The sequence below is a fragment of the Myotis daubentonii genome, chromosome 13 (genome assembly GCF_963259705.1).
Source record: "Myotis daubentonii chromosome 13, mMyoDau2.1, whole genome shotgun sequence".
NCBI classification, from domain to species: Eukaryota; Metazoa; Chordata; class Mammalia; order Chiroptera; family Vespertilionidae; genus Myotis; species Myotis daubentonii.
The window spans coordinates 61,878,673-61,905,795 of NC_081852.1; the positions used below are offsets into that span (position 1 = coordinate 61,878,673).

A 27,123-nucleotide genomic window follows, 5' to 3' on the forward strand; every position below is an offset into this window, starting at 1 on the left:
AGCATCTGGGAAGGCCACTCCCGGGTACTCTGCCCAGAAGAGAACAAGGCGAGACCCACAGACACATTGGCCAGCAAGCCCTCCCCATCCCGGGCCCTGACACAGGCTGTGCCCAGCCACCCCCCACCCCAACCCTGGGCCGGTGGGGACCTCTGGGGCAGGGGCCACGGCCAGATGCAGGCAGGCATACACCCTGTCTCTGCTTGGCTGGGGCCCGAGGACCAGGACCCCGGGCCATGAGGAAGTGGGTCTGGGATGGGGCCCAAGAGCACACGGGGCTCAGCTCGGGGCCGGAAGCGCTCACGGCACACCCTCTGCATGCGGGCACCACGCAGGTCCCGGTCCCGGGGCACACCTACAGCTGAGAGCTAGCAGTTCCCAGCCCCGCTCTGCGGCGGGATAGTTGAGAGAGCGATGTAGGCTGTTTGCTAGATCCCTGGCTCTGTGACTGCAAAGACAAGGTGCGATGGAAAAATTGCTGGCCGAGCATGAATCAGGAAGCTGCTCTAGAATTAAGTGGCCAAGTTTTATTCACGGATCTAAGCGAATCGCAGTTCCAGAAACACCCAGGCAAAACCCGGAATGTTCCGAGGAAAAGGAAGATTTGAGAGCGTTTATGGGAAAAAGCAGATTCCTGGGAAGGATCCGCCCCGCGCGCGTCGCCTCTGCATCGGTCCGAGGTGGCGCTCCCCCAGTGTCCGGTGGTCTGGGCGGGGGCATGTCCTCGCCTACGTGTTTCAGGTTCTCTAGGATGTCTGTCCATCTAGGCACGGATACATGACTGAAAAGTCCAAGAGATTAAGGTCTCAGGCTGGAACCAGATTACATCAATTACTCGGATTAAAGTCGTTTTGTCAGCTTGACCGTAGTGACTCCATTTTGTTTCTTTTTAAAAAAAAAAATGTTTTGATTGATTTCAGAGAGGAAGGGAGAGTGAGAGAGGGATAGAAACATCAATGACGAGAGAGAATTATTGATCAGCTGCCTCCTGCACGCCTCCTACTGGGGATCGAGCCCGCAACCCAGGCATGTGCCCTTGACCGGAATCTAACCCGGGACCCTTAAAGTCCGCAGTCTGATGCTCTTCCACTGAGCCACACCGGCCAGGGCCATCTTGTTTCTTCAGTCCCTCCCAGCAGCCTGCTAAGGGCACGGGAGCATGTGTGCAGGGACCAGGCATCTCGGGAAGGCCCTCCACGCTCTCACCTGCTGAGATCCACTCAGTGGTCTGAGGCCGGGAGCCCCCTCACAGCTCGAGTCCAGGCTGGCAGGGATGACCTTACGTGACCAAATGGGGCTCCTTCTAAGGAAATGACAGCATCTCGGACTGCCTCTCGGTTCCTCTCCGCAGATACGAGAGAAGCAGCTCTGGGTTCTGTTCAAGACACATGACTCGGTCCTCTGCTGAGAGCAGGAGCGAGTGGGTGAGTTTCTCCCTCTGCGGACCGGACACGCCCCACAGCCTGTGAAACAGCAAGGAGACGGTTCTGTGTGCACCCTGGTGCCAGGGACACGTTCCCAGGGCGGCTCTCAGGACGCCTTTGTTTTATAGAAACTGCTACGTCCTAATGTAATAGACCAGCACGTAAGACAGAGCCGGTTTTAGCTTTCTGAAAGGGACAGACCTTTGTTTTTGCTTCTAAAAACCTTTTTACTGGAAAATAAATCACAAATACAGGAAACTTCACAAAAATCAAATATATGGCTTAGTGAATTATTTCAAGGCAAACAGTATCAGGTCAAGAGAGAGAATTCTAAGGACACAGACAATAGTGTGGTGAAGGCCTGGAGGGGTGAGGACGGGGTGGAGGGGGTCAGTGGGGGTGGAAAAGGGGACATCTGTAATATTCTCAACAATAAAGATACATTAAGAGAGAGAGTGAGAGAGTCCTGGCTGGTTTTGCTTGGTGGTTAGAGTGTCAGCCTGAGGACTGAAGGGTAGTGGGTTCAGTTCCTGGTGGAGTGCATCTACCTTGGTTATAGGCTAGATCCCTACCCCGGGTCAGGGCACATGACCGGAGGCAACCAATCGATGTGTCTCTCTCACATCAATGCCTCTCTCTCTCTCTCTCTCTCTCTCTCTCTCTCTTCCCCCCCTCTCCCTTCCTCTCTAAAATAAATTATAAAACACATTTTAATATATAAAAATGTGTGTGTGTGTGTGTGTGTGTGTGTGGCCTATAATCAGACATTTGTTTATCCCATGTTGAGTGCACAGCAAATTCAGAATAAAAATACTAATCCTAATACAATCATATTTAAAATATTTTTTGCAAACTTTCCCACAATCTCTCCTCCCCCATTAAAAAAACAATAGTTGTCTCCATCCACATTGGCACAGAGCATGCTCCTGACTCCCCACAACCTCCCTCTCCCCCTCACTTAGTCCCAGTCCTACAGGTAATATGTTTGTTGCTCACCCCCAGTCCTGAGGCCGATGACTGGCTAGTCCAGGGGTGGGCAAACTTTTTGACTCAAGGGCCACAATGGGTTCTTAAACTGGACCGGAGGGCCGGAACAAAAGCAGGGATGGAGTGTTTGTGTGAACTAATATAAATTCAAAGTAAACATCATTACATAAAAGGGTACGGTCTTTTTTTTTTTTTTTTAGTTTTATTCATTTCAAACGGGCTGGATCCGGCCTGAGGGCCGTAGTTTGCCCACGACTGGGCTAGTCATTTGGGGGCGTGAAGCTTAGCCTCTATTAAATTTCTCAGGAAGAGCTCATGGGAACCCATTGGTTTCCTGCATGTTCATAGTAACTTGTGTTTATATTTGAAAGCCGGTTTTGCTGGGTATAAAATCTTATGGCGTACAGTCGCTTTCTTTGAGTTTCTTCATCTATGCTCCCCTTTCTTTTGGAAGCAAGCATTGCAGTTACAAAGTCTAAAGGCTGCCCAATTTTCTTTCCCTGACACGTCTCACGTTCTATTTGTGTAAACTCAGTGGAGTTATTAGATGATGCCTTGGTGTTAGTCTTCGGGGTCAGCATGCTCAACATGCAGCTTCCCGTCTTTTTGTTCATTTCAGGGAGTTTTTCATTATGTTTTTAATCTTTTTCTCCCCTGGCTTTGACTGTCTTCTTAATGGTCTCCGATTATCTGTGTGTTTAATCTTCTTTGCCTCTCTTCCATCTTGGTTACTTTTTTCTTAAGTCTTTGTTTTCCATTTCTTTTGTATTAATTTTTTTTAGATCTGCTCTTTCTTTCTAGGCAATCTTTTTGTCTATTCACTACTGTGTTCCTTCTAATTGAGTCTTCATTTTTTTTATGTGAACTTTTATGACTTCTAATTCACCTGTGAGTTCCATTACCTCGTTTCTGAATTTTCCTAAATGTTTAGTCATATGTCCTATCATGTTAGCTTACTTTGGAATCATAGGTTCATTCTGATTTTGCCCTGTGGTTGTCCCTTCCTGGCATGCTTTGACTGCCTGTGGGGGTGTTTCTCAGCTTCTTACTCTCTTGTTCCTATAGTCACTGTGTATGGGATTTGACCTGGATACATGCCGGTTGCTGGCTTGTAAGTGGAATTAGTTCTTGGGGAAAGTTTTCTACCCTCACAGAGCTCCCTCTTCTGTTGTTCGTGTGAATTGTTCGTAAATATGGCAAAGTTTCCTGGATTCATTCCCCCTCCCCCCCACACTGAGCTCTGATAGTCTCTTATCTATTGTCCCCATCCTGATCAACTTTCATCCCACCCCTGAGGTTTCTCCTGTGTGTGCCCTGACCAGGACAGCCCCTGCAGGGCAGTGTTGAGGGGTCACAGGACCTGAGCTGCCCCAGGCCCTTCGGACCTTCCTCCCAGGGGCTCCTTGCAGCACGAGCTGTTGGAGAGGACAACCCCTCCTGATGTCAAGTGCTCCGCTCAGACTTCCCCTCGACCTTTGCTTTTTGTCGGCTTTTCACCATGGCCCCCTCCTTCCATCATTGCAATGTCGTCACTGCCATTTGCTGTGACAATGAAAGGCAGCAAAGAGAATATGCTCTAGACGCCCAGGCATAAGTCCAGGGTGATCGCAACCGAGCCTCCCCTAAAAATTAATGGTGTGAAATGCGGTTGAACGAACACTCAAGATAAACAGCAGGTCGACGGTCTGTAATTATATCCTGAGCTGGAAGCAGCGATGTTTATTTTAGTTTCACATCTTAATTGGGAAAATTTTGACTTCATTGTCATTTAGGCGCAATTAATAATGTTAAAAGTTCTCATTAATATCAATAATAAATGCTAATTCTAAGACACTAATTGAGTAAAGGATAAAGTCTTCAATCTTGAGTAGGTCTGTTCATCTCCGTATTCAAATAGAAATGAGCTGAAGGATTATTTTAAATATCGCTCTAGCGTTGTTAGGGGCCGGTTTAAGTTTAAAAATCAATCTTTAAAATGAACTGGAAATTCATATTGTGTGACCGATGGGGAAAATCAAGTTATAAATCATTCGTAGTCCACAGTGAACGAAAATTACTATAGAAAGAACAGTCTTTTCACAGAGTGTTATTTGCATCCTGGGGCTGAATACGGCGGGACCATGAACTTGGGGCTGAGGCTTGAACCGAGGTCATTGCGAGGGTGCTCCTCAGGGGGGATAGGAAGGAATAAACTGTCAGACAATTAGCCTCTCCTGGAGCATGCAGGTGATTGTAAACGTGCGGCCTGGGAACCTGAGGACCCCTGCTGGAGCGTGTTCCCGGGGCCCGTGTGAAGTCCCCTGCCCACGGGGAGACCAGCCCAGCCGGGGAGGCTGAGTCAGGACAGGTAGGAGGAAGACTGGGAGGAGAGGGGGCAGGAGCAGGGAAATCAGAGCCCTGAGAAAGGGGAGGGGCCGAGAGCAGACCCTGGCTATTAGGATCAGACAGAGGAGGAGGAGGAGCCAGCAGAGGGAGCTGGGCAGGAGCCCCCCAGAGATCAGGAGGGAATGCCAAACAGAGTGAAGTCCTAGCAGGCGGTGAAGAGGGCCTGTTGGGAGGAAGGAGTGGCCCCTGGGAAGGTGCGGAGAAGCTGGGATGAGAAGGAGGAGGGGCCCTTTGAGCGGCCACCTGGAGCTCAGGTGTGACCTGGACATGGGCGACTTACTGGCAACCTGGGGTGTGTTCGGAGTGAGGTCAGCGGTGCGAGGCAGGGCGCACAGACATTGATGTCAGCCCGTTAGCAGGCTGCTGGGAGAGAGGGCGGGACACACAGCAGCCCAGCCTGGGCAGTAACGGGGCGTGGGGTTCAGAGCACCGGGGCCGCACCCTGAGCTGGGAGGAACCGAGAGTGTGGCGCCCTGGAAGCCAGGAGCAGGTGGGAGGGGAGGGGCGGCTCAGCCCTGGAGGCCTGGGTGGTGGGAGGGGCCCTCTGAGGGCCTCTGCAGCCTCTTTAGCAGGGACAGCTCTGCCTGTGTGCGGGGTGCGTCCCTCGCCGCCTGGGCACACGCTGTCGCTGTCGGGGGTTCTGCTGGGCAGAGCCTGGTGGCTGGGTCCCGTCACCGCGGTGCTCCCAGCGGAGGGGGCAGGAAGCAGGTCGCAGGTGGTTTACTGCGGCTGAAAGGAGAAGGAAATTGTGTTGGTCTGAATGCCTCCCGGGGGCCGGACATTCATGGGGAAGGACTGTCCTCAGCAGCAGCAGTGGGGCAGGAAGCGGCTGACCTCGGCGCTGGCCCTGAGCGGGGTGTGCCCTGGGGGCTGGAGCCCCAACCTCAGCGCTGGTCCTGGGTGCCCTGAGGGAGACATGTGCACTGGGGTGCAAAGCTGCTGACCTCAGTGCTGGTGCAGGCGGCCCTGAGGGGGTGCGCACAGGGGGTGGAGTCTCAGAGCCCCCCCACCCCCCCCCCGCCCCGTGAGCAGGTCCCTGGTTCTCTGGGACCCTGTGGGTCCTTAGTCTGCACGGCCCTCATTTCCTCCTACACCGTCACCTCTCCCAGCTCTGCTCTTCCCACCCCCGCCCCTCTGTCTTCCTTCTGCCTCTCGAGGGGCCCGTGTGACTCATCCGCCGGCTGGCCTGGCCTCTTCTTGGGTACGTGCGCACATCCTTTCAGCCTCGAAGCTGGGCACACACGCCCCTGAGGGGTGGAGGAGTTCGATGGGTTTCCTCTGGGGGACCCCGTGGCTGTCAGCATCTGTGCAGCGCTTCCCCGGTGCGGAGGGAAGAGGTGGGGACCTGTGGCTGGGCTTTGGGGCAGACAGGGAGGGTCCCTCGCTGTCACTTCCTGGCGTGGGAAGCCATGGGGGTGGTCTCCCCTTTCTCACAAGGGCCCCTCACCCTCACGTGGGTGCCCAGGCTGCACCGCACAGCCCCGGAGGCTGCGTGTGTGCAGAAGGCTGCGCGAAGGGCGCCCCCAGGGGTGTGCTGGGTGCCACAGCCACAGCCCCAGCCCCGGAGAGGCCCTGACTCCAGTGTGTTTCCTTCCATGTGAGACAGAGCCGATGGTCGAGTAGCACAGGGTCTTTGGGGAAGTAATGCATGTGACTCTCCTGGCTGCACTGGGACAGGCCTGGTCAAGCCGGCGGCAATGCTGTGTAAGGGGGTGCCTACAGGTGCAGGAGTGGCCTTTGTCCTTGCACAGGTTTCTAGTCTATATTGAGAGGCAAGACAAAACTCTTTTTTTTAAAATATATTTTATTGATTTTTTACAGAGAGGAAGGGAGAGGGATAGAGAGTTAGAAACATCGATGAGAGAGAAACATCGACCAGCTACCTCCTGCACACCCCCCACTGGGGATGTGCCCGCAACCAAGGTACATGCCTCCGACTGGAATCAAACCTGGGACCCTTCAGTCCGCAGGCCAACGCTCTATCCACTGAGCCAAACCGGTTTGGCAGGACAAAACTCTTAAAAACAGCCCCTAGGCCCAGCCAGTTTGGCTCAGAGGTTGAGTGTCACCCCATGAACCAGGAGGTCACAGTTGGATACCCAGTCAGGGCACATGCCAGGTTGTGGGCTCGATCCCCACTGTGGGGCATGCAAGAGGCAGCCAGTGGATGTTTCTCTTTTATTGATGTTTCTCTCTCTCCCTCTCCTTCCTCTCGGAAATCAATAATAAAAACGATGAAGTGTGTCGTTTTATTACAGGTTCTGGAGGAGGAGCACGTTGAAGATTCAGCTGAGGGACTGCCCTCTCCTGTTCTCTGAGGACTCGGATGCCTGTGAACCACCAGACCGGATGTCCCTGTGTGTGGCGAGGTCCCGTGGAGCCTGCGGGCCTGGACCCTGGGGGAGGAGCCTGCCCCCTGGCAGCGGCCGCTCCCTGCGTGCACCCAGCGCCGACCTGAGGTAGGACAGCGTCCACGTGCCCCCTCCTCTGCGGCCCGACTGATCAGGTAACCCTCTGATTAACACGGTGCGTGGCCCCGGTTGGTATTTCAGTTCCCTCTTCCGACCGTCTGCCTCCTGGTGGTGACTGCAGCGGCTGACAGGTCTCTGCCTTGCGTTTCCATGGTGACCCCGCCCAGGTGGGCAGCTCTTGCTTGCCTTCCGGTGGTTCTGTCCAGCCTCCCCACACGTGTCCTTGATCTCTCAGTGCCTCGGTTTCCTTCATGGGAACGTGGAGCTGGTGGAATATGCTGACTGCGTGGTTATTGGAGCGTTAATGAGACAGTCCACTTAAAATGCTCAGCGCCGTGCGTGGCACCAGCAAGGGTCCAATCCGTGGAGTCCTGTTGTCACGGCAAAGCCATGGAGCTGTGGGCTGCCCTTCTGCTTGCTCCGGGGTCCTCTCTGCAGTCCCCCCCGGAGGCCTTGCATGACCTTGCTCAGAGATCCTCCTTTCCATCCACTCCAACCCCTCCCCCCGGTTCCCACTGAGGGCCCCTCTCCTCCTGCCCCTCGTAGGGGCACCGGCCCCATCCCGCTGTTTTCCCTCTGAGCCAAGTCCAGAAGCTGCCCACGGGGATGGGAAGAGGCAGCCTGAGGGCTGGGACCATGAACACGTGCGGGGCCTCTCGTTGGGGCCCAGTCACAGCTCAACCCTGGGCCCAAAGCACAGGTACAGGGAGCAGCAGGCAGCTCGGGGGAGCCCCGGGGGCCCAGGGACAGCCCCCCCTTCCTCCTGCCCACCCCCCCAGGCTGCCTTTGTGCCTGGAGCCCACACCCCAGCCCTGGAATTGACATGCGCTGCGTCCCGTCTCCAGTCCATCTTTCACACGACGCACCCCCAGGCTCCTGCGACAGACACTTTTATCACCACGGCCGATGTCCCCGATGCCAGGGCACAGCTACCGCAGTATTTACGCGCTGTGGTTGCAGAGCCCGAGGAGGGAGGGCGGCCGCGGAGGTGAACCAGATGCCAACAAGGCCGAGCGGGGCTGGGGAGGGCTCGGCTCCCGTTAGCGTCTCCGTGAATCACCCGGCTGCTTCCGGATGCTCACTCTTTTCCTACTCGTCTCCATCTTCCAGGGGAAAGTGCTCCGTCTGTCCAGCCGATGCTTTACACACGGCTGGTCAGTGGTCAAAGCCTGGGGTGGGGTCTGCAAGGACCTCTGACCCTATGGGAGCAGGGAGGGCATGCACCTCTGGTACCATCCCCCGTAGTCCTGACGGGTCGGCACAGATATGCTTGGCCCCGGCCGTGTGTCCAGCTGGGCAGGGAGCTGTGGCTACAGAGCCCAGTGGGTGCCAGGCCTTCCTCCCTCAGGAGCCCCGTCTGCTGAGGGAAGCGCCTCTGGGCAGCTCCGTGGTGGCAGAGGGCAGGCTGAGGACCTGTCCAGAGGACCACTGAGTCCGTCCAGGAAAGGGCAGAGTGTTCTCCTCTGATTGCCTCTGCTCTCCGTGAAGTAAGAGGGAGAGCCCTGGCTGGCTGGGCTCAGTGGTTAGAGCGTCAGCCCCCTGGCTGAAGGGTCTTGGGTTCGATTCCCAGTCAAGGGTACGTACCTGGGTTGTGGGCTTGATCCACATGCAGGAGGCAACTGATCGATGTGTCTCTCTCATCAATGTTTTTCTCTCTGTCTCTTACCCTCCCTTCCACTCTCTCTAACATAAATCAATGGAAAAAATATCCTTGGGTGAGGATTAACACACAAAAAAGAGGGAGGGTTGTCCACAGAGATGAAGAGGAGGAAGGAAGGAAGGAAGGAAGGTGAGAGAAATGGTCACGTAGGGAGTGGGTTGGAGTCACTTTTCTAAAAGGATCATCGGAGGGGTGCACAATGTTTTATGCGTAAGAATGTTCCTAACAATATCATTTGAAATAGTAAACCATCGGGGACAGTGGAGTGGCTGGCAGCTATTAATTGAAGAAATGTGTTCTATCCGTGTGGCCCTGGTGGATGACTGCACCTTGCACACCACACTTCAGGAGGCTGCTTGATGAAATAGGACAATGTGCTAAGTGAGAGCAGTCACAGCACAAATATGTACAGAATGCAGCCAGTTTTGCAGAAATAGTGTGTGTAAGTGCACATGTAAAAAGACTGGCAGGAGATACATAAACACTTAAGTAATGATTAGCTCTGGGTGCGGGAATTACAGACATTTTAATTTAGCCTTCATACTTGTCTTCGTGTTTACATGAATTAGAATTTATTTTTATACTATATGGCCCCTATATGAGCAGAAAAGTGAATGGAAAAATGTGAAAAAGGGGAGGACTTGGGCCCTGACTGGTTTGGCTCAGTGGATAGAGCTTCGGCCTGTGGACTGAAGGGGCCCAGTTTCGATTCCGGTCAAGGGCACATTCCCGGGTTGCGGACTCAATCCCCAGTTGGGGGGGCGTGCAGGAGGCAGCCGATCCATGATTCTCTTTCATCATGGATGTTTCTTTATCCATCCTCTATCAGTGGACACTTGGGTTGTTTCCATGTCTTGGCTATTGTAAATAATGCGGCGATGAACATGGGGATGCATACAGTATGTCTTTTCAAGTTAGTGTTTTCATTTTCTTTAGACAAATGCCCCAAAGCGAAGTGGCTATTTTTAATCTTTTGAGGACCCTCCACACTGTTTCAGAGGGGCTGCCCCTGTTCACACCCCAACAGCAGAGTACTCAGGTGAGGGGACTGAGGGCTGCTCACTGCTTCCCTTCTCGGCTATGTCCATTGAGGGCACCCCGGCGGGTCTGCTGCTCCCTCCAGGTGAGGGCTCATGAGTAACTCCTGACCCCAGCGAGTCCCGGCCTCTTCATCTCACAGCACACACAGGCTAATACTAAAATTCTCAGCGACAACCGAAAAAAATATTTTTTGCCCATCTGAACAACAAAAAAATGGGAACAACTTTGATTCATTCACACTGGGCAGCTATGATTGTGTTGGCTGCTGTCGTTTTTTCTTTGACAACCAAAGGGAGCAGAGGCCAGGGCCCCTGACTAAAGTAGGTCCTGCACGTTTTAAAACTTCCCGCGGCACCCCCGGGTGCCCCGGCACACCGGCTGAAAACTGCTGCCTGAGCTGTGCCACCCCGCCTGCCTCCCGCGTCATTCTCTGTGAACAGCTTTCAGTGCGCCACCTGCGAGGCTGGACGGGGCAGCCCATCTGTCCCCAACCCCATAGACCGTCTCGTCAAATCCTCTCACCATCTGTGGATGGGCCAGTGCCACCCACCACGTGGGCCGTGGACACATGCCGGGCCGGGGGGGGGGGGTAGGGGGCACCTTTCCGCGTATAATGCACAGAACACAGATTCCGACACAGCTCGGTTCCAGTTGGGTGGCTGTTTGTGGACACCTCCTGCCTCGTAAACGCTGCTTTCCATTATCGTGCTCACAAGCTGCTCCGCTTTTCATGCATTTAGGGGAAGTCCAGGCCCATTGTCAGAATTGCCGCGATTTCCCATAAAACGTCTGATTCTGAAATGTTGTATCTCAACAGCCCGAATAGCATAGCGGCGAGCAAGCCCGCGGCCTGTTACCCCCCGGGACGCTGCAGTCACAGTCATGACGGCTGCCCACACGGGGCTTCAGTGTCATCAAGAGAGACCCCGGAGGATGGGCTCCGTTAAAAAATACATGTCATCTGGAGACCCAGCATCTACTTATCCTCCCAACACACCGAGCTCCCTCTCAGCCCAGTTTCTCCGATTAATTTGGATGAAGGAGGAATTTTTGGAAAAATGCTTTCTCACCCAGGGGTCTGGAGTAGCCCCGAGGCATGGGTGCTGAGCTAGGAGAGAACGGTGCAGCATCTCTGCAGACCCTGTTTTTGTGTGTTTTTTAAAAAAATATTTTTATTGATTTCAGAGAGGAAGCGAGAGAGAGAAACATCAACGGGAAGCAAGCCCACAACCCGGGCCTGTGCCCTGACTGGGAATCGAACCGTGAACCTCCTGGTTCATAGGTCGATGCTCAACTGAGCCATGCTGGCCAGGCCAGACCCTGGTTCAACCTGCCTCAGCAACGAGGGTTTCCATCTTTCTAGAGGACTGCGGACAGGACAAGGCTTCACGCTCTCACATAAGCTCGTCTTAGAGAAGGTCTGTCCGCTGGGAATGAGACGAGGAGGATGGAGAGGGTCTCAAGGGGCCAGGGAGACTGTCTGGACCTTAGCGTGGGAGGCAGGCCCAGGTGGCACCAGGGACCTCCCTCTCAGTCACCGTTAATGCCCCGACTTCCCAGGTGCACGGCCAGCTCTGGCGCCTCTGGGCCATGGATGCTGCCATTCCCTTAGGCATTCACTGGTCCTGCATTTACTCGTGTGTCCACACATCTGCCTGATTTCTTTCCACCACCGAGTGGTCCTGAGTCTCTGGAACGAGGCAGGTTTGACATCAGGCGGAGGGACAGACTGCGCAGGTGCGGACGGGGCAGGTGGTCAGGCACGCCTGCCTGCAAGATGTGGATGACAGGAGCGGGAAGATGAGCCGATGAGGCCTGTGGGACAGAGACGCCCTGCCCCAGGTAGCAGGAGTCTTCCTAATAGGGAAAGAAGAGACCAAATGAGGAGGGGCTCAAACGGGATGGGGGAGGGGTGCGTTTTCCGCTCTAACCTATTGCAAGACCTGCCGAGATCCAACCTCTGATCCCCTCACTCCTCTGCTTGGGACCCCCCCCCCCCCCCCAGGCTCCCTGTTCCCTGCAGATTGAGGCCTGTGCAAGTGTCCCCGCATTGCATGGTCCGGGCCGCTCCTACCCTTCTGGAATGATCTCCCCCCCTCTCCCTCTGGCCTTTTATGTCCATCCTGGTGGTCTCACTCTCTATTTCCCGACACTGGCTCTTCCTCCGTCTCCTCTTCTAAAAGACATGCATGCCATGGCCCCGCACGTCACGCCAGCAGAGGGTGGCACTGTGGGGGGTCTTCATGGGGAGCCAGGAGAGGAAGATGGAGAACCAAGATGTTTCTGGCACCCCTGGGGCCCGGGAGGAGGCGGCCTTGGAGCTGCGTGTGCGGGGTGGGTGGGCTTTGGGGAGAGCGGGTGAGGGACCCAAGTGCAGCTGATGGATTTCGGTAGTCCCGGCAAACCCAAGCACGTGTGCAGCGGGGGCTGGAGGTGGATGACTGCAGCGCCTCCAGTACTAAGTGGCTGACATCTCACTAAGCAACTTAAAAAGGAATGTTGTCCCCATGACAGCGATGTTTTCGATGCTGTTAGATAAAACCTTAAAGGTGTTTCTTTAAAGTTAAACATGACAGGAGGCATGTGGGTGTATGAGGGCTTCCCTGGGCAGACACCCGTGCGGGGCTGCCGAGGTGGGGGGCACAGTAGCAGCACTAACCACACTCCTGGCCTATGTGTGGCTGTTCCCACAGGGCCCTCGAAATCGCCCCTATTCACATCCCACACAGTGATGGGCGGTTACCAGGATCCCAGAGTGAGTCCTCGCCGTGGGGCACTGAGAGGTCCTGGTGGGAGCTCAGCACGGCCCCTTCCTGTGACCACGGGGGCTCTGCTCCAGGCCCAGCTCCCTCCTCTCCCCTGGGCCCCGGGGTGTCCAGAGGCTGTCCTCACCCTCCTGGCCTGGCCACTGGGTCCCAGGAGCCCCACCCAGAGCTGACTCCCAGTCCAGGCTGACACTCAGCTGCATGTTAATGAGAAGAAACATGACACCTGTTTCTTAGATGACCTTGTGCAAACTAGTCCTTGACTCTAAAACACCTGGGACATGTCACGTGGGCGGCAGTGAGGCGTCCAGGTCTGAACAATTAGCAGGAATGGCCGATGTCCGAGCTCTGGCTCCAGTCCCCACCGACCCCGCTCATCTGGGAACTCAGGCAGCCCTCAGTCACCCGGGAGGGGTGGCCGCCGTGGGGCGGGGCCTGGGACTCCCCTGCAGCTCAGACCCCACACCCTCCAGTTGGGGGAAAGCTCTGTGGACCCCCAGAGTTCGCCAGATCCCCCTCTTCAGGAAAACCAAGAACAGCAATCCTTAGCTGGCCTGTGGGCATAGGGCTGCTACAGACCCCCTCGTATCATAAGAAGAAAAGGTTATGATTTCTTTATATAATAAAAGTAATAAGTGCTCATTCAGGAAGTCTGGCCAGTACCGGAAGCAGAAGCAGAGACTGCCTCCTAACCGAGTCGCCCTTCTTGGTCTTTTCTCCCGGCGTTCAGTTAGAATTCTCTGATTTTTAAAAAGCGCATTTGCCGTAATGGCCTTCCTGTACCGTGATGTGGTGCAGACTATTTAGTTCCCTGCTAATGTTCGATCATAAGAAATTCCCCGTGTGATCATGAGCGCGGCATTACTATCATTTTAAATGGCAACGTGGAACATTGCAGTTCTATTATTTCCCCAACTGTTTCGCGATTGCTGGGCATTTACGCTATAGGTCATTTGTTTCTGGCAATAATAGGCGAGTGAACGGATGGAACCTCCAGGTGATGTGCTAGGAAATTAACCGTCACCCATAGCAGGAGCGCCTCTTCTTGCCTCAGCTTCCAGTAGTTTCTATGCGGCCCATCAGCGCTTGGATTTCAAGGTCAAATATTCGTCCACCTGCGCCCGGCCCGCAAGGCTCCGTGGTTGAGCCTGTACCTATGAACCTGGAGGTCAGGGTTCGAGTCCCGGTCGGGGCACGTGCCCGGGTTGTGGGCTGGATCCCCAGTAGGGGCCTGTGCAGGAGGCAGGCGATCAATGCTTCTCTCTCAACATTGATGTTTCTATCTCTCTCTCCCTCTTCCTTCCTCTCTGACATCAATACAAAACTATGAAATATTAAAAAAAATATATTAAAAAAAAACAACTCCACGTGCCCTGTGGTGCCATAGTGGAGGGCTCACAGCATGTGTTGAATTGCCACTTATTCGATCGTTCACTTGCCCACTCACTCATTCAACAATTATTGTGCCCATCTGTGCAGCCAGTGACACCGTGGGAGCACACGGAGGGGGCTGGCCGGTGGTCAGGACATCCCATCCCATCTCTGTTGGCATATAAGGCGAATGGGGACTGGGTAACTGGCCCCGTGCATGTGGCTGGTGCCCGCTGCGTCCCCCAAGGTGTAATTAAAGAGATGCATGCTAATTGCTCACTTGGTTAAGGAATGTTCACTGAGACAAATGAGCCTCTGCTTTCCCAATAATTAGCTATGCAAACCAACACCCACTTCCCTCCCCAGTGAGATGAATGGGAACTTACACCCCGGGGCCGGTTTCAAGCCGCCCTATTTGTTAGCGGTTTCCACTTCAGCGCCTTCGCCTCACAAAAGCAAATGACGCCATAAAGCAGCGGCGTAAAACCATAACTGGGAAATGTCCTTCTGATTTCGGAGGACTACGGTTGGAGACAAAGACGCCACTCGGCTGCAGTGTCACGCTGTTTCCGAGAGAAGAGGGTTCGAAGGGCTTAAGGGACAGTGGCTTCCAGGTGGCACATTTCACAGTTACTTATTTTTAGTCCTCACCTGAGAATACTTTTTCCACTGATTTCTAGAGAGAGTGGGAGGGAGGGAGGAGGGGGAAAGAGAGAGAGAGAGAGAGAGAGAGAGAAACATTGATGTGAGAGAGACACATCGATTGGTTGCCTCCTGCGTGTGCCCTGACCAGGGACAGGGACCGAACCTGCAACCCAGGTACATGACCTTGACCAGAATAGAACCCAAGACCCTCCAGTCTGTGGGCTGACGCTCTAACGCAGTGGTTCTCAACCTTCTGGCCCTTTAAATACAGTTCCTCATGTTATGACCCAACCATGAAATTATTTTCATTGCTACTTCATAACTGTCATGTTGCTACTGTTATGAATCATAATGTAAATATCTGATATGCAGGATGGTCTTAGGCGACCCCTGTGAAAGGGTCGTTCGACCGCCAAAGGGGTCGCGACCCACAGGTTGAGAACCGCTGTTCTAACCACTGAGAAACTGGTCCGGGCTCCCAGTTATTTTTTATTTAAAGTAGTAATGCCTATCCCTTTGGTATATAAAGAATAAATTCTATCAAGCAGAGGTGACTTTTTCTTAAATTATAAAATTGGTGGAAGAAGGAAATACACTTAAATTTATACTCTTTGGCCAGCGATTCCCTAAGTGTGACATGTGTTCTATTTACCATCTAACTATATCTCTCTATTATCTATTATCTATTTATCTATCTATCATCTAGCTATCATCTAGCTAGCTACCTGTCATCTACCTATTATCTACTTACCTATCACTTATCTATTTATCTTTTAAACCTCGGCTGCTGTGTGTCTGTGGCACGCAGCACAGTGGCTGCATGTAGTAGGTACAGTCAACCTCTGTCTCCAGGTACCACATGTGTCATAGATGATGAGGCTCAATGAGGCTGGACGGCCGGCTTGTCCAGGGGCTGCAATGGGAGGGGAGGCCGCCCCACCCCTGAAGGGCTCCTGCGCTCCCCTTGGGCCAAGGCTGGGTGGGGGCTTGCGGCTCCCTCTCTGCACCTGCGCCACCTCCCCGCTTGTCCAGGGCTGTGTCAGCCCCGACTGCTGGCCGCCTGCCTGCATTTCCCTGGTGACCGCCGTCCAGGCGCCTCCCTGCCCAGGAGCCCCTTCTGGCCGGGGCGCCAGGGAGAGACCCCACTCTCCTCTCAAGAGTCCGGATTCCCTTTGGTGTCTATCAAACCGGGCTGTTTCCAACATCCAGGCTCGGTCTCCCCGACCTTGGTCTCCATCGGCTCCGTCCGGGCTTCGCTGTGACTCCACAATCCCCCCGCCCCCCAACGCTATGTACTGGTCACGTGCGAGGCCACTTGCGGGAACTGCACATTCTCCAGCCCTGCCCCTGCCCCCCAAGCAGACGCTGGTGCAGCTGCCGTCCCGACGAACAGGCCTGCAGGTGGCTCGGTGCCCCCCTGCAAGTCTCCTCCCATCGGCTCCGGCGCCCGGGCTCCTGCCGGGACTTGGGGGCCCTCTGATTCCCACGCGCGGGCCCCTCACCTGGAGCAGGTGTGCGGCGGCCTCGGGGAGAAGCAGCTGTCACAAGCCGACGAGGCCTGCGGCTGGGCCTCCCAGTAATTTTCCGTGGGGTTTGGAAGCGACAGCTCGCTCTCTGTCCTCGGTCTCGGCGGCAGGCCTGTCGCCCGGAGGGGGTCACGTGGGCGCGTGGCTGCCAGCTCAGCGTCCTGGCCGCCTGCCGGCTCCCGGGTGTGCCCTCGGTCCCCAGAGGCATTCCTTCCTTTGTCTTCTTTTCTAGTCTTTAAAACATGTTTATCTTTCAGTTACAGTTGACACACGTACTCTATTGGTTTCAGGTGTGCACCGGTGAGCGGGCATGACGTACCTCACTGAGCGCCCGCCCCATAGACCCGCACCACCTGGCACACACGTCGTTTTAGAACATCACTGACTGTGTGCCCTGTGCCGTGTTTTCCATCCGTGGCTTTTCTGTCACTACCGATTCCTACTTCTTCATCCCTCCACCTTCTCACCCAGCCCCAGCCCCAGCCCCTCCCCTCTGGCACCCGTCACAGGGGTCTGCGTATCTGAGTCCGTTTCTGTTCTGCTTGTTTATTTTGCTTTTTAGATCCCGTTGTTGGTAGATGTGTATTCGTTGCCATTTTACCCGGAGACACTGCCTGAGCCGGGACCTTCTATTGGACGTTGCGTCATCACATGCCCGCCCTCCGGGCTGCGGGGTGACCTGGGCAGCATTGTTGTCAGATGCGGCAACAAGGGAGACACACAGTCTGATCTCTCACGAGGCGCACACTCCACGCCTGGAGAGCGGGACGTGCTGCCGACGCAGCGTTCGCCTCCTGGCCCAGCGCTGACCTCGTCTGCGGGGCGCAGGTGCCCGAGAACCGGTGGCGGAGCGTATGCCTGCTCTGCTGACCCCGTGTGAGCATAGACGCCTGTGTGTTCACGACAGGCTCTCGTTTGTAAAATCACCCTTCTGTGAGCCGGTGGGGGGCTCTGGGGCCCAGGAGCCCTTCGCGGGACGTTTGGCCCTTGAATAACTGAAGCTTTAAAAATGTCGAGAGTAACGCTCACGTGGGATGTAGATCTCACAGCGACCGTCACTGTGATTAGCAGGAGATGACTGTAACGATACAAAAGACACAGTAGCTTCATAATTTATGATCCTCCTGGCCCCAACGCAACATCTTAAAAAATGCAACATTTCAGCGCCATCTGGGAGACGTGCCCAACCAAATTATGTATAAACAAAGTTTTTTATTGACTTGCCCGGATCCGAGTGGAATCAATTATACGTTATTGTTGTCTTTGCCAGCACTGCCAAGTGTGGGACAGCGAAGGGCCTGCGCTCCATAAATCATCCGAGCGTAATTTCCCAGGGGGCCGAGCTTGGTGTGGAGACAAAGCTCTGTTGGTTTTTCTGTTTAGATATATATTTTTTTCCTATTCTGAGAGCAAGGCTCTCCGTTCTCCCTGCATCCCAGGGTGGTTTTCCAGGCTCTCAGAGCTGGGCCTGGAGTGTGGCGCTGGGGGTTGCGGGTCCCTGGAGCACCTTGGGGATGGCATGTAGAGAAGGAGAGGCGGACCCAGGTGATTGCCCTTAAAGCTATTCCTTTAAAAAAAAAATATATATATATATAATTGATTTCAGAGAGAAAGGGGAAGGAAGGGAGAGATAGAAACATCAAGGATGAGAGAGAATCATGGATCGGCTGCCTCTTGCACGCACCACACCGGGGATGGAGTCTGAGACCTGGGCATGTGCCCTGACTGGGACCGAACCGTGACTTCCTGGTTCACAGGTTGACGCTCAACCACTGAGCCACGCCGGCCAGGCTGCCTCTTGTCCTTACTGTGTCCGTTCCGCCCACACCCTGAGCATCTGTGTGAGTCTGCCCTGGGTCCCCTCGGGGCTGTGATTGTCCACATCCGCTGGGCAGAGCAGGCGGACAATTGTCAGTGAGGTGGGTTCCTGGTGGAGAACCAGGGAGGGACCCGGATTCTCTAGGGACGGGACTCGGGCTGGAAGGATGAGAAGCCGCCAGCAAAGTGTGAGGGGGTGGCGGGTCCAGGAGGGAGCCTCGAGGACCGAGTGGGTCTGGGGCGCGAAGAAGCGGGTGGGGGAGACCAGGTAGGACATTCAGCATCTTCCAGGGCCCGCCTTCACCCCGAGGGCCCCGGGAACTGCTGATGTGCTCACTCAGCGGGGCCGTGAGGACATCGGCTTTGCAACCAGTAATGTTCCCACGGCAGAGCACGGGGAGAGGCTGTGAGGAAGCCACCGTCACTGTCCCACAGCGAGGATGATGGCCTGGGGCGGGGGGAGGGCAGGTCCCACAGAAGGTTCCAGACAGGCGGGTGCATGTTTGCAATATTCGACTTCCACAGAATTCTCAGCGGCAGACTCGCTCCTTGCAGGGGTGTGGGGTCAATGCCGATTCCTCCATTTTCCCAGGGCGAGCCGTTGTTCACCTTCCTTCTGGAAAGTGATTCTCTCCCGCAGTGACTCCTGGCCTGGCAGACCGGGCCTTGCCATCCTTTGGTAAAAGCTGTGCTTCCACCCCTCGGGGTCCCTTCTCAGCCCCCCCTCCTTGCTCCCTCCCCAGGGTGGACAGGACCTGCTCCCTAAGCCCGGAGGGGCAGGGGAGGCCACTCTGGTCCCCGGTGGCCCAGGCGGGACTTTTGGCCACGAGAATCCAGCGTTGTTCCCTGGCTCCTCGCAAGCCCCCGTCATTTTTGGCTCTTGGGTTGGATATATGCTTTAATCAATAATAATATCGTTAGGCCTGTAATAGATGCCCAATCCATATTTGCTAAATATTTCAGAATTAGACAAATGGGGATTGTTCTAATTGCCGTAAATTGTGGCTTAATGATTTACTTACGTGGGCTTTTCTCCTGGTGAACTGCCATGTTCGAGGAACGATGCATCTCTTTCGAGCTTGTCAAATGGAGCAGCTACAGGAAATCGTGGCTCTTCCATTCGCTGCCCTCCGAGTGGGCGAGGCCGACACCTTACACCACGTGGGGGTCCTACAGATAATGGAGCCGTTCTCTGAGGCCCGGGAATCCGCAGGCCCAGGAGGCCTTGCCAGGAGCAGGAAGCCGGCTGCGTGGAGCCCTTCCCCGAGTGACAGCCCAGTCCCAGTCCTCCACCTTCATCAGCTGTCGCTGCGAGAAGCATTCCCAGGCCCCAGCACCCGCCGCCCACTGGGAAATCGCGGGTCCCCGGGTGCATCACCACGGCAGTCCCCCGAGCATGGACGTGGGCGTTTCTTTCCCAAACCACGGAGACGCTGCCTCTTACGAAAGGTTGGGAAGCATGTAAACTCTGGGTTTCCCTCGCGACTAGATCTACCCCGGGTGTCAGAGCTGTTTTGGTGAACCGCTACAATGCTGGGGTGCCGACCGGTACTATTAACGTTGTAGCTCTTACGCTAGCCAGCTCTTCTGGGTACAGTTTCTAAGGGAATCTTACAGCATCGCTACAAGGGCGATGCTCTGATGCTCTTCCTAGCCCCACTTTACAGACGGAAACAAAGGCCGGGTGAGCTGACTGGCTGGGCCCAGGCCTCAGGCGGGTGAGTGACAGCCTCGGCGAGGACCTGGGAGCAGCTCTCCTCCGTCCTCGCCTTGCTGCTGCGACCGCTGGCTCCAGAGCTGTGTTCTCCGTAGCTAAGAGGAGAACAGGGAACGTTGCATTCAGTCTGCTCTGAGCGAGAATGGGAACTGTGCCTGGAAGTGTTATTTGCAATAGACACTGAAACCATTAAACTCGGTAAATATTGATGTAAACACAGCCCCCACAGAAGATTCAGAAGTTCTTTGCAAAGACTGTTCCTAAAAGTTAATAGCTCTGAATAATCCTTCTTGCATTAGAAATGTATACTATGGCCAGCCAGTGTGGCTCAGTGGATAGAGCGTCGGCCTGCAGACTGAAAGGTCCCAGGTTCGATTCTGGTCAAGGGCATGTACCTTGGTTGCAGGCACATCCCCAGTGGGAGGTGTGCAGGAGGCAGCTGATCGATGTTTCTCTCTCATCGATGTTTCTAACTCGCTATTCCTCTCCCTTCCTCTCTGTAAAAAATCAATACAATAAATTTTTTAAAAAATGTATACTATGGCCCAGCCGGCGTGGCTCAGTGGTTGAGCGCCAACCTATGAACCAGGCAGTCACGGGTTCAGTTCTGGGTCAGGGCACAAGCCTGGGTTGGGGGTTCGATCCCCAGTGTGGGGCGTGCAGGAGGCAGCCCATAAATGTTTTTCTCTTATCCTTGACGTTCCTCTCTCGCTCCCTCTCCCTTCCTCTCTGACAGCGACACAAATATATATATTTTAAAATGTGCACCACGAGGTCCGGGCTGAGGAAACAAAAGCGGGGGAAGGGGTTGCTCTGTGCTCCCTGCATGAGGTCAGTGTGACCGGGGCCCTCCTGTGTCCTGAGCTGAGCAGGAGACACACGGGGAATGAGGTGCGTCCCCATCGTGTGTCCCACACAACGAACCAGGCAGCAGGAGGCGTCCCGGCTCCCCGGGCAGCTGACGGAGAGGGAAGCGGGGCTCATGGAGTGGCTGGGCCACGCGGTGCACGTCACACACCCTCACGGGAACCCTTCCCGGTGACCGTTGGTGCCTCTGTTTCACAGATGGGGAGCCCAAGGCGCTCACCCCAGGTCACGTGGTGAACTTGGCAGAGTCAGGTCACACCGAGAGCCTCCTTCCCCTGCCTCCCCTCAGGGAGGGCCAGGGGGGCCGGGGTGGAAAGGCAGGCCTGGCACAGGGAGGGAGAGGGGCGCTGGGGGAGGGCCAGGGGGGCCGGGGTGGAAAGGCAGGCCTGGCACAGAGAGGGAGGGGGCGGTGGGGGAGGGGTGGGGGCAGAGACCTCTGTGGGAGGGGGATGTGGCCTGTGAGGTGGTTTAGAAGGAGGATTCCCCATCAACACACTTGGTGGGGGCCATTTTGCAGGGAGAACAACAGAAGTGAAAAGACAGAGGCAGGAAAGCATAGGGCGTTGCTGGGGAGGGACATAGTAATAGGGGGTAGGCCCAGGGCAGGTCTGTGCGCTGGGTGGGAGCCTGGACCCGTGTTGGAATCGGACCGGTGTGAGTCTGAGCCCGGGCTCTGGTGTTACTTAGCACTGTGACGGGTCAGGAGCCTGTCAGAGAAACCCTAGGCGGGGACATGGACTTCACGCCCACGGGGGCCCTTCTGGGGTGTCAGTGGAAACCTGGGTGATGTCCGAGGCCCTCCAACTTGGTAACTCAGGCTCCAGAGTGGCGGCTACTGACACCCCTGCTGGTCTCGGCCAGCTTCCCTGTGGTCCAGTCACGCCCTCCCCCTGCCTGGGGTCCATCCACCGCCTGTGTGCTCAGGGCTGCCGACCATCAGCGGGCGGGGTTATTGAGTCACAGGCTCTGGGCACAGATAGGGAGGGGGTTGGTGGGGGAGGGGCTCCCTTCTCCGTGACCCTCCCTTATCGGGTCGCCTCCTGGATTCCCAGTCCCCCTCAGCCCCAGCTCCCTCCTGGAGCCCTCCCGCCAGGAGGATGGGACTCCCCCTGAGGCCTGTCCGCCGGCACCGTGCGGAGTGGAGTGCTCTGAAGGAAAAGCAGTGAAGCGGGGATCACACCCGGTGCACCTCCTTTCTCTCCTTTCTCTCCGGGTCGGCTGCCTCCAGGCCGGCCTGGCTCCTCTGCTCTCCGGGCTGCACACAGTCTTTCCGAAAGGCCTGTCCCCAGCCTGTAATGACCACCCCAACTCCCTGCTCCCAGTCCTGGAAGGCAGGGCTCCGCGCCTTGAGGGCTGTACCTTTTGCATTTGTTTGGCTCCCGCTACGTTTCTGAACACGAGCTTTGGTGCTTGCAGTGTGATTTGAATTCTTTAATGTTTCTGTTTTCTTAGATCCTCCAACTGGCTTATCTCCTCCCCAGGCCTCATCACACCTGCTTTGAACCTTCCCGTACCTTCTTTGATCTCTCACCCGAGAGAATCAGTTCGCCTGCCGTCTTCCGCCGCCTGGGCTGCTGGAATGAAAAGACCGTCCACTGCGCGGCTTGGAAAGGAGGAGCAGAGCATCCTTCTCACAGTTCCGGAGCCTGGGTGTCCGAGGTCCCAGGGACCGGGGACTTGGGGTCTGAGGAGAGCCGCTCCCTGGTCACCGAGGGTGTCTTCTCCCTGCGTCCTCGCTGGGCGGAAGGGGCAGGGCTTTGGGGGCCTCTGTTATAAGGACACTAACCTCCCTCACTCCCTAAGCCCCGCCTCCTCACACCATCGCGTGGGGGTGAGATTACAACATGTGAATTTTGGGGGACGTGAACACAGCCGGTGCACCTTGCTGTCTTTGGTGTGAAGGAGAAGTGCTGTCGCAATTGTTCCTCAACCCAGAGCTCAGTGGCCATTTATGAAGTCTGTGGCCACAGCCCCTGTTTCGTGTCTGGCCACGCTACCCGCCCCCCCCCCCCCCGCTCTCCCCCCCCCCCCCGGCGATTTCCCTCCCCGGTGCTCTGTCCACCATGACAGTGCGGCCTCCTTGTGTTTCTCCTCCCCACGGACCTCTTCTGACCACCCAGCAGGTTGCCCCTCGAGTGGCCAACCCTGTTGGAAGGTCTAGTCTAGCCCACGGCTGGGGCCTGGAGCCGCCTCTCAGGGCCCTGACGCTAACTTCCGTGGACATTTGCGAGTTTCCTCGTTGAGGTGCTTGTGCACACGTCTTTGAGATGCATCCGAGTTTCTCAGTGTATCAGCAGTTGGCCCCTTTCCAGCACCCACCATTTTTATTTTAGTTTTTTAGAGCCGAGTGATAGGCCATTGTGCGGACGGACACATTTGCTGTCGTCTTGGAGAACATGCCATACGAGTACAAGAAAGGCCGATTAAACAGTATTTGTATAGCTGCCAGATTTCAGCTGTCACAAAATAAAGCTACTCTGAATATCTGTGCACATGTTTTTGTGTAAACATACGTTTTCTTTTCTTTTTTTTTTTTAATCTCGGGCAAATCCACAGAAATGAAAGATGGTTGGGTCATGGGAAGCCGCATGCTAAGTGAATGTTTAACTTAAGACACTGCCAAGCTGTTTTCCCAGCGACTCTACCCCGTGAATTCCCTTCCTCAGTGAGAAACGCGGCCGCTGCCTCGCATTCTCGCCCGCACTCGGCGACGGCGGTGTGTTATTTCTTCAGTCCTTCTGGTGCGTGTACAGTGGCGTTTCCTCACGCGTTCATCTGCATTTCCCTCGTGGCTAGCGGGGGAAACGTCCTTGCCGTGCGTGTGTGCGTCCTGATGCAGCGCTCAGCCCGTGGCTGCTCCCGAGGAGAGCTGGGGTGTTTGCGCACTTACTGTGGGTGCTGAGAGCTCTTCCTAAGCTCTGGACGCAAGCCCTCGGCTGGGCGTGTGATCTGTGAATACTTTCTCCCAGTCTTTGGCTTGGCTCTTATTTCTCTTGATAGTCTTTTTTTTGATGAGCACGAGTCTTAAGTTTTCATAAAACCCGGGGTATCAGTTATCTCTCATTTTCGTTTGTGGATGCCCGCCCAGCTGCTGCTGCTCGAAGTGACGAGGGTCAGGGGCTCCTGTCCCCCCGCCGGCCCGTGTCCCGTCAATGATTATTCAACAGGTCACAACTTTGCTCATTTCTGTGAGCTGTTCACTCAACCCATGTTTTGATAGTTTTCCTCTAAAAAGTTTTATAGTTTGTATTTTATATTTAGGTCTCTGATCCACTTGATTTAATTTTTATATAGTTCAAGGGTCTTTTTTTTTGCATATGGATGATAATTGTTCTAACATCCAGGAACACTTTTTTTTTTAAGTCTCTCTCTCTCTCTCTCTCTCTCTCTCTCTCTCTCTCTCTCTCTCTCTCTCTCTCTCTCTCAGTAAAAGTATGTGGTGTATGCAGTGAAAAAGTGCATTTCTCTTTCACCACAGGGCACTAGGTCTCTGCTTACCTTCCCGGAGACAACTGTTACAATTTCTCGTGGATTCTTCCAGTGGAACTGTGTGCATACCCAGGTATACAGACATCTATCTCCTTTCTAAAAAATATCCCACAAACCGTAGCATACTATTCCGACGGTTTCTGGCCTTGCTTTTCTCACTTGATAGGATGCTGTCTGGGAGAACATTCCATATTAGAACAAGAGATGCCTGTACTTCTAAGTGGCTTCCTAGCGTCCCATGGCACGCGGCCATCACTGTTTAACCCGCTCACGCTGGCGCATCCTCAGGGTGTTCCAGTCCCTCTGCCACTCGGGCGTCTCCTCCTGGTTACCGCAGCCACGGGAGCTCCAGGGCCCTGTGAGAGGCCCGAGCAATCGGCGACGTCCCTCCTGTTTAGAAAGAACGTCAGAACCCAGCCAGGGCGCTCATTCTTCAAGGAAGAAAGAAGAAATGTTCGCAAAGAATTAGCCTCGAATAAAAATCAGACAGAAATACATCAAGAACGAGACCTCAGTGAAACTTCGCTCCCGGAGGAGAACGAGAGGCGGTGAGAGGAACAGCCGCTCCTGGCGCAGCTTCACAATGAGTGCAAGGCCCCGCGCCTTCCCCAGGCGCCCGCGAGAGAAGCCACTGGCATTTCTGACAAGGCCTCTGTTTCTATCTTCCCACCGGAGTTGCCCACAAGTCCAGCCGACCTCTAACCCTGGCCACAAAGGCGTTCCCACTGCCACCCGCGTACCTGTCTGTCCAGGCCCATGTGGGGGTCAGGGGTGCGGAGACCCCTGGTGCTGAGACCACGGTGCTGTCCGCAAGGCTGGGCACTTACATTATTTAGCCACACGTAGGAAATACGATAACGATGAGAAAATGTGATCAAACTTGGGCACCTTGTCGTATGCCCACAGGCCACAGGCACCTGAGACTAGGATTTAAAATGAGAAGCAAGTCCTTGAGTTGAGGCGGAGAGAAAAGTCCTCCTGGTGGGCACAGTGTGGCCGGAGGGCAGGGAGGGTGAAGAGGGCCTCGCCGCTATTACCAGTCCCCGACTTAATCGGAGGCACTGTCTCCCTGAATGGAAAACAGTCGGCTCAGTGCGCCCCAAGTCTTCAGCGCGAAGCGCTCCATGAAGGTGAATGGGTGCTGCCCCCGGTCGGGGCTGCGCCGTCATTGTAAGTGCAGGGCGTACAATCGAAGTGGCAGACGCTTCTGGAAGGAGGAGCCCTGGCTGTGGTTAGGCCAGTCGGGTCATTAGGTCTCCAGGGTGCTCATGGAGGGCGTCTATGATAGAACGCAAAGCCGCTGCGTTTACGACCGAGGGCGCCTTCCGCTAAGTGGGAATGATGGGATCAGCTCAGCGACGGTCACCCCATTGGGCTCCAGGGCAGACACGGATCGGCCCCCGCCGGTTTAATCGCTCCTGCGACTTCCTGGCGCTGGATCGGCCCCGGCCGGTTTAATCGCTCCTGCGACTTCCTGGCGCTGCTGAGCCTGCGGTGGGTAAGCAGCTTCTTCCTGCGCGGAGGAGCCGTTCTGCATCCTCCAGGCCCCCTGCCCTGCGCGGCCCAGCGCCCCTGGGCTGTTCAGCGGCAGTGACGGGGCTTACAGGTGCCCAGGAACTAACAGCAGTCACCATTTATTATGCACCTACTGTATGCCAGGCCTAGTTCTAGGCCAGCCGTGGGCAAACTACGGCCCATGGGCCGGATCCGGCCCGTTTGAAATGAATAAAACTAAAAAAAAAAAAAAAAAAAAAGAGCGTACCCTTTTATGTAATGATGTTTACTTTGAATTTCTATTAGTTCACACAAACACTCCATCCATGCTTTTGTTCCGGCCTCCGGTCCAGTTTAAGAACCCATTGTGGCCCTCGAGTCAAAAAGTTTGCCGACCCCTGGATTAGACACAGCAATAAGCTGATGACTGTATTTGCTAACGTCTACTGAGCACTGCTATGTGTGAAACACGTTCTAAGTGCTCTCCCCGACCTCACCCCTTCAGTCCTCGAGGGAACCCTGAGGGGTGGTTTATATTCACCCTCATTTTACAGACGAGGGGGGCGGGGTTGGGGGGCGGGGAACTCAATGTCCAAATACCTGGGGCGTCAGTGACGGGGAAGGCAGTGACTCAGGCAGCCTGTTCTAGAGCGTGCGGGCCCAGCCCCCACGGTGACCCCCTTCCCAGTTGGCAGGTGTACGTTTGCACACACAGTGGCCCCTGCGCCCACCCACCCCTGAGCTGGCCCCGTCACCGATGCCAAGCCAGGTGTGCGCACCTGTGCCGACGCCACAGGTTCAACCCATCACTGTGGCACTGTCTGCCCACCTGGGCGACGATCCCTCGGCTGCTGGGTGAGGCTGAGCAGGAAGCAGCCCGCAGGCCCGTCCGGTGGGAGTTAGAGGAGGTGAAGAGCTCTGGGAGGGCTTTGAGGGCAAGGGAGCCGCGTGGGGAGGGGAGCTGAGAAGAGCCTGCGGGATGGGTCAGGCCCGGACCAGGACGCGAGGCAGGGATTTCCATATGAAGGGAGCGCGATCATAAGCCGCCACCGGAGGCTGCCTCTCGGTTTCCTTTCATGAAACTCACAGGCAAAATGAGGACGTTAACTTCGATGGCCTCGAAGGTCACGTCCGTGTTTGAAAGCCTGTGATTCTCTCGCACGAAGCCTCGTGGGCACCGGTTAATGAGCCTTGACCGTGCACCCAGGGACTCGACGGGAAAGCCGCTTAATTGCGTCTCAGCCACAGCCACCCCACAAGCCAGCTGCCAGCTCTTATCTGGGCATGTGGGCTCCCCCCTGAGCCCCTCACTCATTTACTTCCCCTCACGCCCCCAAACTTGCCAGTCGTGTCAGAAGTGGGGGTGGGGACTGTGCGCCCCCAAACTTGCAGCTGGCTAACCTCTGCAGGGTGGTCAACATGTTTAGGGGATGACATTCTCAAAAATTAACTTTAATGTCAGA

The 27,123-nt window shown here is 55.3% G+C and overlaps 1 long non-coding RNA gene across 1 annotated transcript; it reads left to right on the forward strand.

Moving 5' to 3' along the window:
* Positions 1-5,240: 5,240 nt before the first annotated feature.
* LOC132214587 (uncharacterized) lies at positions 5,241-22,682 on the forward strand. Its single transcript, XR_009448326.1, has 3 exons — positions 5,241-5,286; positions 7,055-7,255; positions 22,130-22,682. It is a non-coding gene; the product is annotated as an uncharacterized LOC132214587 (long non-coding RNA).
* Positions 22,683-27,123: the final 4,441 nt, after the last annotated feature.